Source organism: Rhinolophus sinicus, chromosome 4 (assembly GCF_057876585.1).
Source record: "Rhinolophus sinicus isolate RSI-liver-muscle chromosome 4, RSI-T2T, whole genome shotgun sequence".
Lineage (NCBI taxonomy): Eukaryota > Metazoa > Chordata > Mammalia > Chiroptera > Rhinolophidae > Rhinolophus > Rhinolophus sinicus.
The window spans coordinates 60,752,408-60,767,481 of NC_142504.1; the positions used below are offsets into that span (position 1 = coordinate 60,752,408).

The window sequence follows — 15,074 nt, forward strand, 5'->3', positions numbered from 1 at the left end:
CTAGACAGTTCCAGTGTTTCAGACTTGGACTTTTAAAAAAAACTAGAAGTCTGAATGTTTCATGTGAAATCTCCCAATTGTTGAACATTAACAACTACTAAGTCAATTTAACACTTAATTTGTTGACTCTTGTAAACCTTCCCAGGGAAGAGTCCCCACCTGGCCCTGGCCTACGGGCCCAGTGTCCACCTCCCCAGCCCAGGGCAACCTTGGTCATTAGCTTCTACGTCTCCTTTCAGAATGTTGTTAGCGTAAGTGCACAGACATAGGTTTCTAGTCCTCTTTTATGACACAAAATTGGAGTTATGTGTGCTGCTGTGAGCTTACTTACCTTATCCAGGAACAGGCTGGTGCCCGTGTTCTGTCCGTACAGGGAGAGCTGCTGCTTTTCTTTTTTCCCAGATGCCTGCATAGTATCCTATCATGTGGATGCACCACAGTTGATTTAACTCAGTGGTTCTCATCCAGGACAGTTTTAATTGTCAGCAGGGGTGTGTGTGTGTGTGTGTGTGTGTGTGTGTGTGTGTGTGTGTGTACGTATGTATATATGCATGTGTATGTGGTGTTTGTGTATGTCTGTGAGTGTTACTGTCACCTAGCGACTAGAAGTCAGGGATGCTGCTGAACATCCTGCAGTGCTCAGGACAGTACCCACAACAAAGCATTATCCTGTCCAAAGTGTGCATAATGCTGAGGTTGAGAAACACTGATTTAACTCATTTAGAGTTGCCGTATTTAGCAAATGAGATTATAGGACATACTAATATAGGGAAGGGGCATGAGAACTATTTTTGCAGAAGAAGGAACTAGCGTGTTTCCCTGAAAATAAGACCTAGCCGGACCATCAGTTCTAATGCGTCTTTTGGAGCAAAAATTAATATAAGACCCAGTCTTATTATAAATATAATATAATATAATATAATATAATATAATATAATATAATATAATATAATATAATATAATGCAATATAATACTTGGTCTTATTTAATATAAGACTGGGTCTTATATAATATAATATAATTTAATACCCAGTTGTTCATTAATTTTTGCTCCAAAAGATGCATTAGAGCTCATGGTCTGGCTAGATTTATTTTCGCAGACACACGGTAGGAGGTTGGATTCCAATCCCGCTGCCTACAAGCTCCAAGACATAGAACTCAGGCAGACGTTAATACAGAACAAACTAGAGATTCCATTATGACCGTCCCTGTAATTAACCCCACAGAAAGAAAACACAGGTTATACTTTTTACAAGAGTTAAAGACAAACCTGCCCCTATTTTTGTATTTTACTGAAGTTAGAGATAATCTTACCATTGTTCTTTTATCCTCCTTCCCCCCATACTAATGAATTATCCATGAACCCAGAAAACACATATAAACCCTAGCCCAGGGGATGGAGAGAGTCTCTCTTCCACTAGGGATTAGAGATAGCCACGGCCTTTGTTTTCTTACTCTCTGTTAAATAAACTTACTTTTACTTTAAACTCTGTATTGGCTCACATTTGAATTCTTTCCTACATGAAGACAAGAACCCTCTTTTTCTGTAAATCTTCTCTGGCAACCATAAAGGAATTAAAGAGCATAATCTCAATTGCCTGCGGGGCCATGGCTTCCCTCTCCAAGGGTGGCTGGGGTATTCCTGAGGCGTACAGATTCAAGTGGCCCCTCTGGTAGTGGCTGAGGCCATTCTAGGGATTTCGTTGAGGCAAGACCTCAGACCAAGCAGGAGCCTGGCAGTCTCAAACGGTCCCTTCCTCTCCCCCCCTTTTTCTCCCCCCTCTCGCTCCGTTCTTTCTGCCTACGTGACAATACTGCCTGAATGTGTACTTACACTAAAAATGCATTTATTGTTTACCTGAAATTCAAATTTAAATGAGTATCCTGTAGTTTATCTGGCAACCCTAAATCTATCCCCAACTGATGGAGACATAGTTTGTTTCTTGCCTTTGGCTATTACAAACAGTGTAACAGTGAATGTTATTGTATATCTCATTTTGTTCATGTGCAAGTATATCTATAGGATAAATTCTTTAAAGTGGCATTATTAGGTCAACGATCAAAATTTGTAGTTTTGATAATGCCAAATTTCCTTCCATTAGGATTGCATCAATTTATACTCCCACGAGCAATGCATGAAAGTGTTTATTTTCTCACAGCTTTGCCAACAGAGTGTATTACCATATTTTGGAATTTTTGCCATTTTGATTGTTGGGAAATGAGAATAGGAAAATTTTAAAACACTGAGCAAATTCAGGTGGGAAATGCAAACAAGGAAAATTGGCCAGATTCAGCCTATGGCAAACAAATTTTCCTGTGTTCACTGTATGCCTCTCACTCCAAACTTCTCTATAGTTGTGTGAAGTGAAACATCCAGTCCAGAGAGGGTAAGCAATCTGCCCAAGGTTGCACAGGTGGTGAGTGGTGGAACAAGTCTTCAGTATTCCACCCATGCTCATGGAGCATTCGTACCAAGGTGGTCTAGTAGCGGCACAGCAGCCCATCCTCTCCTCCTAACTCTCGCCTGAAATTCCACCTTGTCATATTATTGGTCACCTGTTTAGTCGGGTCACCAGTCTATTGCACATGGCAGTAGCAGCAACTCTGGGCCAAGAGGGAGTGTGGAAGGCTTTGCTGAAGGCTAGACAGTCAAGTTTGACTCAGTTGATTGGTTAAATGGATTCTTCTACAAGTGCAGGATGGAGCTTTCTGCTTAGATAAGGCATACTATTAATTTTAGTTAAAGCTCAGAAATATTACCATTTCTGCTCAGAAATATTACCATTTCTGAGCATGTCCCTTGATCACAGAGTTTACATTCCTCTGAGACAAGGCCATTGGGAAGAGCTGCCTTCCATTGGGGTTCTGCCTCTGCTCTCCACCCTGAGAGCAGGGGAAACAGGCTAGAGAGAAGTGGGACGAAGCACAGAGGAATTGAGGACATACTATGTGCTGGACATTTAACTTGGGGCTTCCCACACGTTTAATTTAATAACACAAAATGGAATTTTAAATCCCTGTGTTAGAGCTATAAAACCAAATCAGAAAATTAAGATGTGTGTTGAGGGCCATATAGATGCTAAGTGTGGGGTCAGGATATGCCTGACCTCAGTGGTCATGGTGGTGACATCTGCAGTTTGGGCCCACCCAGTGATATAGGAGAGCTAGCATGTCGCTAGGTAGATAGGTAAGTCCCTGGTAAAATAAAGAAAAGACAGTCCTATCCTAAAAGTTCAGGTTTTGAAATCACCCCTTTGCTCCAGGACATAATGTAACAAGGCCTTGAGGTTAATCATAAAATTCATTTTGGCCCGACAAATGGAGCAGATCTGATAGATAAAGAGTGGGTTACTTTGCTAATTCCTTTAAGATGGGCAAGCAGAACAAACCTGGTAGACGAATTTCATTAGAAGGCTCCAGTTCCCTTCTTCAAAAAGCTGCCCTTCCCCAAGCAGGCAAGGGAAGGTATAAAAGTAAGAGCTTTTGCCTCAGTCATGGGGCACCCCGCATTCAGGACCCCCTCCTGCTCAGGAGCTGCAACCTCTTTTCCTGCCTCTAATAAACTATCCTTTTTAAAAATCTTTTTGCCTCTCCTGGTCCGTGTTTCCATTCTTTGCTTCACGAGACAAGATCCCGGCCCACAATCAGAAACTGCCGGCAGATTCAGCATCACCTACATCACCTACATCACCAGCATTCACTCCTGTATTCTGGTAACAATATTTTGATTGTCCTTTAGGAAACCACCTCTCCTCACTCAGTGCAATTCTGGTTGAGCTGACCCAGCCTTGACCCTTTAGAGTCTACTTCATCCCTCCAGCATAGTGATTAGATCAGGGATGGGCATGTGACATGAGCCTGCCCCTGAGGTTTAATTCTGGGACTTCAGTTTCAAGAGTTGGGAAAAATCTCTTTCTAGTTGACTGACAGAGGCCATCATATGGAGAGTGAAGCCAGCACTTTGGGGAAACAGAGCCAAGGGATGGAGAATGCGTGGGAGGAAGTGAGGAAACTCAATTCAACCATGCCTGAAGAAGACCTCCCTTGAACTTTTAAGTTATTTACCTGTAAATTATTAAACTCTTTTTCTTCCTTTTCTCCCCCTCCCCCTCCTCCCCGCTCCTTTTCTCCCCTTCCTCCTTCCCCCCTCCCTCCTCATCCTTCTCCCTCTACCTTACCTTCTTGCATAAGCCATTTTGATAGCTTAACACATTCCAATTTCAACTCTAGCTCCAGCTACTAAGAGGTGGAACACAATTAAAAAGAATCTTCCAGTCAACTATCTCAGATCCAGCTTCCTGCTTTATCTGCCCCTTGCTCTGACCTGTCTCCTGAAATGGCTCAGCCTCTTGGTAGCTGATTCTTCCAGCTGCCTATCACCACATCCTGGAGCTATTGGAAGAGCTGGAGCTCACTTTGGCATTGAGCCCTGAATTGAGTTGAGGGAGGGGTCCAGCTGCCCAGAGACCTCAACAGTGAAATGAAATATAACACACAGGGGTATGTGAGTGCACTGCCTGCGAGTGTACACACAAACACATACATCCCCTATGCATCCATCTGTTCATGTATCTCTAGGGAGAGGTCTGGGGGCCATGCTCAGAAAAATGACAGTGAGTGATTTTTCTGGGTGGTGTGACTTTTGCTTGCTGAATATCTTCCCAAATTACCTGAAATAAGTATGCATTATGTTTGCAAATTGAAAAAATATATTCATCATTTTATTGTTTAAAATTAATTGGAAATGTAATATATGTGAACAATTGTAAAAAAATTGTAAAAAATGTCAAACAAAATATAATCAGTACTCTCAGAAGTTAATGGGAGTGCTCGTCTCACAGCCTTTCCAATAAGAGATATAATGAATTCTTTTAATTTTTACCAATCTAATGGGCAAAACCTGGAATTACATTTTTTTCTCTAGATTTTTAAAAAATTTAATTTGTAGTTTCCTGATGAGTGAGACTGAGCTTCTTTTCATATGTTTATGGATTGTTTGTTTTTCTCTGTGTGAATTTCCTGTTTATGTTCTTTGCCATTGTTTCTGCGGGGTTGTTTGTCTTTTGCTTATTGTGTTAAGAGTTCTTTATCTCTTGTTGATAGCAGTGCACTTCCTCTAATAAATGCTGTAAGCACTGTCTCTCAGCCTGTCATTTGTGTTTGAAATCTGTTTACGGTGTTCCCTGCATCACAGAGTTTACATCAGATGTACTCAAAAAGGCTTCCTTTATGGTGTCTCAGTCTCTGGTTCTGCTTAGAAAGGCTTTTCCTGCCCCAAGATCAGACAATTTGTGCCACATTTTTCCCCTCATGCTTTTATATATTCTTTATGTTCAGATTTTGATCTGTCTGAAATTTATGGTTATATATGCTGAAGTAGAATGCCAATTTTATGGTGTTCAAGATTCCTATATATTCACTAACTGTTTTTGAAATTTCTGTGCTGTTTCATTACTACTGATGTTGTTGTTATTGTTATTAATGTTTGTATTCTATTCTTGTGCCTTCCAGTTTTTCAAGTTCTTCAGAAAAATTCCATGGGGTTTTTGACTACTGTTACACTGCATTAATTTAATGACTGTATTTACTTATTGGACACTAGAAGTAAAACATTGAATTAATTATTTCTCCTTGTTTCCTGGCTCACTATCATCATCCATGCAATGTCTTTTTCTTATTTTATATTAATTATTTTTTCCCTTTTCTCCCTGATCTCCAGTCCTATGTAGGTACGTACTAATTTATTTCATAAGTGTCTTTGGGCAGTCATTAACTCTTATAAAATATTTAGTATTTAGTATTGTTTTCTGTCTATATACAAAGTATTTTCCAATCATCATGATGTTTTAAAATACACCCATGTAGCTATATGAGTATCTAATTTGCTGCTTCTAGCAGGTGCATAGCATCTCTTTGGCAGCATCTATCAGTTTTCTTACACAGTCCCCTGGTGACAGGTATCAAGGATGCCTCCAGCCATGTGATTCCATAAACAACACTTGAACCTCCTTGCACGGTTCTCCTGTGGATTGCGGCTGTTCATGTTTCTCAAGGGCCTGCACCAGGAATGTGCTTGCTGCATCACTTAATTTTTATTAAACGCTGTCTGATTGCTCTTCATACTGGCTGTGCCCATTTTCATTCCCACCCAGTGCCTGGGTCTTCCTGATTCCTTTGCCAGTGCAGGATATTTTCTGACTTCCTAATTTTTGCCTGTGATGGGATAATTGTTTGAATGTGCATTTTCTGATTACTAACGAAGTTAAGCATCTCTCCACGTACTTAAGAACTCTTTGGGTTTTCCCTGCTAATAGTTGCCTAATCATATCACTTATCCTTTTGCTGTTAGGTTGATTAATTTGTTATTTTGTTGTTAATTTGTTGTTAATATTCTTGGATCTTAGATATTCCTCAGTCTATCACTTGGCTGTATCTTAGACTAAATGACTTTATTGAACAAAATGCTTCATTTTGATAGAGTCCAATCCACTTATTTTCTACTTTATCATGATTTATGCTTTTATGTCTTGTTTAAGAACTCTTACTTCATCCTTAGGTCACAAATGTATTCTCTTACGTTGGTTTTTTTTTGTTTTGTTTTCTGTTAGCTTTGTAGCTTTCTCTTTCGTATTCAGGCTCACCTTAAGATGATCAATGTATACTGTGAAGTTGAAGTGCCCTTTAGTATATAGCCAAAGGTAAAGAGTCAACTTTGTTTTGCTGCATATAATGAGCCCATTTCCCCACTACTGTCTCCAGTAGCATATTGAACAGAAGTGCTTGGGCAGGTATCATTGACTGATTTCTTTTCTTTCCTTTTTTCAATTTTCCCCCCCAACTTTATTGAGAAATAATTGACATTCATCACCATATAAGTTTAAGGCATACAGCATGATGATTTGATTTACACATATTGCGAAATGATTACCAAAATAGGTTCAGCTAACATCCGTCTTCTCATACAGAAATTATAAAGAAAAAAGAAAGAAAAGAAGGCAAAATGTTTTTTCTTGTGATGAGAACTCTAAGGATTTACTCTGTTAACAACTTTCCCATGTACCATACAGCAGTATTAGCTGCAGTCATTCTTCCCTAGTACATTACTTCCCTAGTACTTATTCATCTCATAACTGGAGGTTTGTACCTTTTAACCACCTTCCTCCAGTTTCTCCTCATCCTACCCTCTGCCTCTGGTCACAAGTCTGATCTTTTTTTCTATGAGTTTGTTTTTTGGTTTTATTTGTTTGTTTGAGTTTTAGACTTCACATGTACATACTTGACTGATTTCTGATCTTGAAGAGAATATATCTAACATGTTTGTGTAGGAAGGATGATGGTCTGTGGGTTTGAGTGTACAGCCTTTATCAGGCTGAGAAAGTTCCCATCTGTTATTGCTTTTCTTGGAGTTGTTATTATGCAAAAATAGATATTGGACATTAATAAACGCCGTTTCTAAGTCTAGTGAGATAATTGCGTGACCTTCCCCTTAGGCTATTAATGGGTGGATTTCACTGATAGATTTTCAAATATTAAACTGATAGAGTAGGCAGGAAGGTAAAGATGAACAGGAGGAGGAGGAACTAGCCCCCACTGACACTGCCGTTGGAGACCGCCCATTTCCACACCTCAGAGCATGTGCACGGGCATAGAGGCCAAGCCTGCGAGTACATCTGCATTGCGGTTTGGCCACTTAGTAGGCTTTCAAATGGATTGTGGGGCATTGGCGGGCTTGTGTTTGCACCCTAGAAACAGGAGATGTGTTGGTTAGAAAAAGGGGAGGTGTCAGAGAGGGAGGAGAAATATCCTACCCACAAGAATGAAAGCCATCACCCAATGTAAGGAGAGGCTGCTACCCACCCTCGGTCAGCCTGCTCCATGTCTCAGAGTGTACTTGCCTTGCTAATAAAACTTTTTGCCGCTTTTGCCTACCTGACTCTGTCTCTTGACTGAATTATTTCCTTCAAGAAGACAAGAGCTGAGGAACACCGCCTCTCCTGGTAACAAAACCATCCTTTTGTTCCCTATATAAGTCCTATTAGGTACATTGCTGTTTTAAAGTAACTTGTTCATTGACATGTCCTAATTGTCCTGCAGTACTGTAGTAAGAAGCCAAGCCACACATGGAGAGGCCATGTTCAGGCACTGTGACTACCTGCGCAGCTGATCTGCCATCTTACAGCCAGTGTTAACTGTCAGCATGTAAGCAAGTCACTTTGGATGTCCAGTTCAGTCTTCTGTGGTCCCAGCCACCATGTGTGTCCAATTGCATGAGGAACCCAGTGAGAACCACTCAGCTGAGCTCAATCAGCCAATGGAACCATGATAACTATCAGTAAATTGTTATTTTAAGGCACTGAGTTTTAGGATGGTTTAGTACACAGCATTAGATAACAGTACAAGTACTATCAAAAATCAACCCTTTTTATCCTTAATGAAAAAAAAAAATCAACCCTTTTACAATGACCTTGTGCTCATGTATGAAGAGGGGGATGGGCAGGAGGAATGTCCAGGACTGACCCCTCTTTTTATTTGCTCTACGCAGCGGCCAAGACGAGAACCTCTCCTGTGTTGTTTTACCTGGGCCTGGTGCTGCTGTTTTTTCCTGCTTTATAGAAATGATGGGATTGACAACAGCCCCGAGTATGCCAGGGAGAGAAAAGAGCATCCCACTCACCTCATCTGCTCCCATAATGGCTGTCTCTTTTCCACTATGGATTGCCATCCTTCCCTCTCTCCCCCCCCCCACACTCACATACGACACCCCTCATACACTCTCACACAAACACACACCACACACACTCAGATACGCACACCACAGAACTCAACCACTTTCTCATGCCTCCCTTTCTGTTCTGTGGCATCACCAGTGTTGGGTTTCAGGCAGGGAGCCAGCAGTTTGTGCTTGGTGTCTTGTTTGCACTGAATTTATAGATTCCTTGTGGGCAGAACTGATCTCTGTGTCCAAGAACCTAGTATGTTCCTCTACTTATTTAAGTTTTCCTTTAAAGTTTGATCATTCTTTTCATGTGGGTCCTGTTGCAATTATTACTAATGATTTTCTAGTTTTTGTTATTTTGTGAATGGGATAATTTGCCCCCGTCTCCCCAAAATAGTTTCTAATTGGTCATGGCTATTGACTTGGAATTATGTTGTGTTCAGCCACCTGCTGAACTCTCTTACCTGGTTTCATAGTTTTCCTATTAGGTGGGCAACTATATGATTTGCAAACAATGACAGTTTAATTTTTTTCTTTTCAGAGACTCTTCTTTCTTGCTCTTGTTGCAGGGCATCTGAGGATCCAGCTTGAGGCATCACAGCCAGCACAGCCCCAAGGTGAATGGGATGAGACCTGGTGTGCTCTCTGGGCACTGCATGCGCGGGATCTCTGAGGTTGGGGAGTGGGGTGGAAGTGGGTATCCTTGTTTTGGTCCTGATTCTGATGAGAACCCTTCTCAAGTTCTGCTGTTAAGTATCAAGTTTGCTAAAAGATTCTACTAGACAATCTTTATTAATAAGAAATTTCCCTTCTGGACCTAGCTTATGAATGGTTTTACAGGTAAGAAATGAATGTCAAATTTTATCCAGTGCTTCTTTGGGGGTATCCATATAACTGATCATATGAATTTTCTATTTAATCCATTAACATAGTGGATAATATTACATTCATAATGTTGAGTTGTCCTTCAACTCATGGATTACAACCTATTTGATCATGAACTATTAACCTTTTGATTATAGTATGGCTATAATTTATTAATGTTTTATTTCGATTTTTAGGAAATTTTAAAGTGTGATATGGGTTTATATATTTATATTTTTAAAACATCCTTGCTTAGTTCTCTTAGAAAGAACCGGAGTTTACCATTTTCCTTGATGCTTTCAAACCTACGTATACAACTGGAAAATTTTTTAAACTTTCTTTTATAAACAATTTTTGAATGAAAAAGTAAATAAAAAACTGAAAAATACTTAAAAATGAACAACAATGAGAGCATAATGTATCAGAATTTACGGGCTGTTGCTAAATCAAAGCAGACATTTATTTGAAAACAAAAATTCATATATTTGGAAATAAAAATGATCGAAAATAACTAAGAGTTAGCTGAGAGTTCTCCAAGCCACACTTTAAAGTAGAAGTAATTTTTTTAAAAAACTCTAGAGATGAATACATAAATATACATATAAATTTTAAAAAACAGAACTGAAAACTACACTCCAAACTATTCATAAAGGTTAGCTATAAGTAGGAGAATGAAGTTGGAGAGAATGAGAATAATTACAAAGGGAAAGCTTTATTTTATGTTTGATTCTATAAACTTCTGTATTGACTCTTTTAAAAGGTAGAATATGTTTTTATATTGCCTTTGCTTTTTAAAACCAATTTTTTAAAAATTAAAAAGATCGTGCCATCCACATTTTCCCAAGACAATGCAAATAAAGCTGAAAATTAATAAGAGGATAGCATCCCAAAATCTATCTTCTTGGAAATTTGAAAACAAATCTAAACAATGTGAATTAAACAATAAATCCGAACTGAGTTACCGACTATCTAGAAATGAACAGTAGTAAAGGCACTGTATATAAAACCCACAGGATAACACCCAAGACTTGTACTTACAGGAAAATGAATAGCTCTAAATACAGTCATTAGAGGAAAAATTGAAAAGATAAGGGAACTCAGTATTGATAAAGATGAACTTGAATTTTATGCAAACAATCAGTCAGGAGGGTCTATACGAGAAGCTGGGGCTTCTGGAAGTTCTTGAGCTCTAGGTAATCGCAAGAACCCTACATGTGAGAACCTTATGGGAGAAGTCTATGTTTATAATAAAGCTCCATGGTTCTAACTTCCCCTGCCCTTTTCTTCCTTTTCCCTTATATAAATACCCCTCCGTCCTGGCAGGCAGGCCAGAGTATGAACATGGCTTGCCATGTCTGCCTGCAGTGGGTTGCAACCCTTTCTTTTTCCCAAATAAATCCTTTTTTGGTGATGAAACACCTAGTCAATATTTTTTTCTTTCTTTCCTTCCTTCCTTCTCTCCTTCCTTCTCTCCTTCCTTCCTTCCTTCCTTCCTTCCTTCCTTCCTTCCTTCCTTCCTTCCTTCCTTCCGTCCTTCCTTCCTTCCTTCCTTCCTTCCTTCCTTCCTTTCTCTTTCTTGCTTTCTTTTTTGGCTAGGTACAGTGAATTTTATTGACGGTGCATGACAAAGTAGGGCACCCTTAGCCTTTCCCCTTCTTCAGGTGATTTGGGATGGAAACTGGAGGTCAGGAGATTCTCAATGTGTTGGGGGATCAATTTGGGGAAAGAATCTCCAGTAGCTGAGGGCCTCTCTTCCTTTCCCTGGGGGCTTTTACTCCTTAGAGGCCATGTAGACCATGAGGCCCACTACCTTGTTGCTGTAGCCAAATTCATTGTCATACCAGGAAATGAGCTTGACAAAGTGGTCGTTGAGGGAAATGCCAGCCCCAGCACCAAAGGTGGAAGAGTAGGTATCACTGTTAAAGTTACAGGAAATAACCTGGTCCTCAGTACAGCCCAGGATGCCCTTGAGGGGGTCCTCCAATGCCTGCTTCACCACTTTCTTGATGTCATCGTATTTGGCAGTTTTTTTCTAGGCAGCAGGTCAGTTCCACAATTGACACGTTGGAAGTAGGGACTTGGAAGGCCATGCCAGTGAGCTTCGCATTCAGCTCAGGGATGACTTTGCCCATAGCCTTAGCAGTGCCAGTAGAAGTAGGGATGATGAGCCCCTTGGGCATTATGCCACAGATTTCCAGAGGGGCTATCCACAGTCTTCTGGGTAGCAGTGATGGCATGGACTGTGGTCATGAGTCCCTCCACGATACCAAAATTGTCATGGATGACCTTGGCTGGGGGGCCAAGCAGTTGGTGGTACAGGAGACATTGCTGAAGGACTTGTCATACTTCTCATGGTTTACATCCATCACACACATGGGGGCATCCAGAGAGAGGGCAGAGATGATGACCCTCTTGGCTTCACCCTTCAAGTGAGCCCCTATCTTCTCCAAGATAGTGAAGACATCAGTGGACTCCACAACATATTCAGCACCAGCATCACCCCATTTGATGTTGGCAGGATCTCGCTGCTGGAAGATGGTAATGGGCTTTCTATTGATGACAAGCTTCCCATTCTCAGCTTTGACTGTGCCTTTGAACTTGCCGTGGGTGGAATCATAGTGGAACATGTAGACCATGTAGTTGAGGTTAATGAAGGGGTCATTGATGGTGGCAATATCTACTTTGCTGGCGTTGAAAGCAGCCCTGGTGACCAGGCACCCAATATGGCCAAATCCGTTCACTCTGACCTTCACCAGCGTGTCTCAGGGTTGTGTTGGCACTGTGCAGGCAGACGTGGCTGCATGTTGAACAGGAGGAGCAGAGAGCCAATATTATTTTTTAGTCGACAGCATTTACCTCAATAAGTTCCAAGATGAACATCAAAATAAATCTAAAGAAAGAAGAAATTAATGAAGAAAAGAAACAGAAATTAATGAAATAGAATGTAGCAATAGTAGACTGGTGCTCTGAAAATGAAAAATAGTTCATTGGAAAAATTGATAAACTAGACAAAACTAGCAAGTCTGACCAAGAAAACATATCAGTAACCATAAAAATGAAGAAGGGACATTACAGATACACAGATATGTTAAATTATAAAAAAATACAAATTTTGCCAACAAATTTAATAATCCAAAGTAAAATGAACAGTTTTTAGGAAAAAGAAAACACCAAACATATGTACAAAATGGCAGATGCTGCAACTTGGCTCACCTCACCTCACCTCTATCTCATTCCTTTCTAGATGCCTCTCTCCACTCCAGAGATGAGAAAGCTAAAAACTACATTTCCCACATTCCCTTCCAGCTAGAATTGAGCATGTGACCTGGACCCAGCCAAGCAGATGCACCAAGGCAGGACTCCAGAGATGAGAATGACAGGTGGGGAGGAGTCTGCAGAGAGAACAGATATTGTGGCAAAGGTTTCCATTCCGCTGTGCAGCTGTGGTAGAGGTAGAGGTGGGTGGCAGAAGCAGTAGGGGTTCTACTAGGATAATTTCTTAGGGGGGTTGGGAATTTCTCCTCACTCTTGTCTATGTCTCTCACTCTCACAGAAGTTCAAGAAGCTCTCTAAACCTTGTGGTATACAGTTTTCTGTCTTACTTAGCCAATTATGGTTTATAACCAGGAACTCTGACTAACACACCAAAATTGATTCAAGAAGAGGTAAGGGGGGCAGGGGGAGGAGAAGAAAACAAAAAAGAAAGCATCAAATCTAAATATTTTTATGGGAAATTTCTACTAGACCTTTAAAGAACAGATAACTTCTATGTTGGAAATCCTGATTTGTATGTTCAATCTCCCAATTTTTATGTCATAAATAAATTCAAGTTTATATATGTCTTGTAGGCCAACGTGTCTTATAGGCTGAACAAAACAAGATTCCAGAATACATTTTGCTTATGGGAGGCTCTGGTTTGCCCCTCTGATGTGGTGCAGACCCTCATGGTAAGATGGAGAAAATGGGGCTCAGAAGATGGGGAGTGGTTCACTGGTTCATTCACTGAGCAATCCCACGTGTTTGTGCTATTTTAGGTACGGAAATATAGCAGTGAGGAAAACAGACTTCTGTAGCCACAGATATCTAGGGGAAGCTCCTCTGGCAGAGGGAACGGCCAATGCAAAGGTCCTGAGGCAGGAGCATGTCCTTCATGTTCCAGGAGCATGGAGATCAGGGTGACTGGAGCCAAGAGGGGAGGAGGGGGAAGATGAGTCATAAAGGAATGAGAGCAGACCTGAACAAGTGCAGGAGGCCACTCAAGCTGTCTTTTTTTCTTTGTGGTGCTATAGTCCAGATGAGGGGCTGGGACCAGGGTGGTAGTTGTAGTGGTATGAGAACAGGTCTCATACCAGATGTTTAAAGGTAGGGCTGACAGTAGTTGTGGAGGGGTTTCACATGGGGATCGAGAGAAAGAGGAGTCAAGGATGGTGCTCAAGAGAGATGTGTTCCAGGTCCCCACACTGTTGTGGGAAAGGGTTTCCCCAGGCCAGAACAAGTGAGCATGTTTGGGAGTGAGGAGCAAGGCAGGCCTGCTCCACACAGCTTGCCATGGCCACAGGGCAGAAGGAGACATTGTTGGCGGGGAGGTGATGAATGGGTGGCAGAACTGGGAATTTTCCTGGCCCTTGATCAGCCTCTAACTGCATTTCTAAGCACATCTTTTTTTCCTAATTCCCATGCTTGGAAGTGCAATTTTGCTGCTATTGAAATTCAACGTGCCTTCTCTCTCCTTGGTCTCTGCTTTAATTGTGTGCTCCTGGCTCTGTGCCTCTGTGCTGGCCAGCTTGGAGTTTCATAATTTCAGTCTGAGACCATAGTAACTACATAGTTTGATTCAAGATGTCAGTGTCTTCTCTGACTGCTCTTGAATAGGACTGGAAATAGGGGAGGGGGAGGGGACCCTCTGAAGATGGCTCTGTATAGGAACAGCAAGTATTTCTTCGTTACCAAGGAAAATGTAAACAGAAGGTCAACTTTGCTAGGCCTCTTAATTTTCCTCCCTTTGTGGTGACAAGTTGATTTGGGGAAATTGGGTCTGTTTGTTATTTCTCCTCCTGGCTCCACCTGTCCCCTGTGGTGACAGAGGCAGTGGCAGCTGCAATGACAGAGACGGGGCCAGGCTGGGGTAAAGCATAATGATACAGGATAGGTTCTTGTAGAAGCTGCAAATGCAGCTAGAGCCTACCAGGTGTCTTGAATAGCCCACCCCTGGCCCCTCGCTGTCCCCACCCCAGCCTGTGGGACCCAGCAGGAACCAATGATAGCTAACATTCAGGAAGTGGCCTTGGGTTGGCCCTGCCTCTGCACCTGCTCAGCAGAGGCCTGGAGCTGCCACCTGTCTGCCCCACATTGCAGCCCTTCCAGTCCCTGAGCTTGCATGGCCTCTGCAGGTAGGATTCCATAATCCCACGCCTTAGACTCTGCGCCCAGCTAGCACAATATACCTCTCTCCCATCATGGTGCTCTGCCTGCCCTTAGGAATGGCTCCCTGCCT

At 41.5% G+C, this 15,074-nt stretch overlaps 1 long non-coding RNA gene and 1 pseudogene across 2 annotated transcripts; one reads left to right on the top strand and one right to left on the bottom strand.

The window, feature by feature from the left end:
• The first annotated feature begins 583 nt into the window (after positions 1–583).
• Positions 584–14,181, top strand: LOC141573176 (uncharacterized). Of its 2 annotated transcripts, XR_016021120.1 has the most exons (4): positions 584–3,713; positions 4,231–8,199; positions 9,286–9,333; positions 12,825–14,181. It is a non-coding gene; the product is annotated as an uncharacterized LOC141573176 (long non-coding RNA). The 2 variants fall into 2 exon arrangements; XR_012498836.2 differs by having other exon boundaries at positions 584–8,199.
• LOC109438610 (glyceraldehyde-3-phosphate dehydrogenase pseudogene) lies at positions 11,352–12,275 on the bottom strand (annotated as a pseudogene).
• Positions 14,182–15,074: the final 893 nt, after the last annotated feature.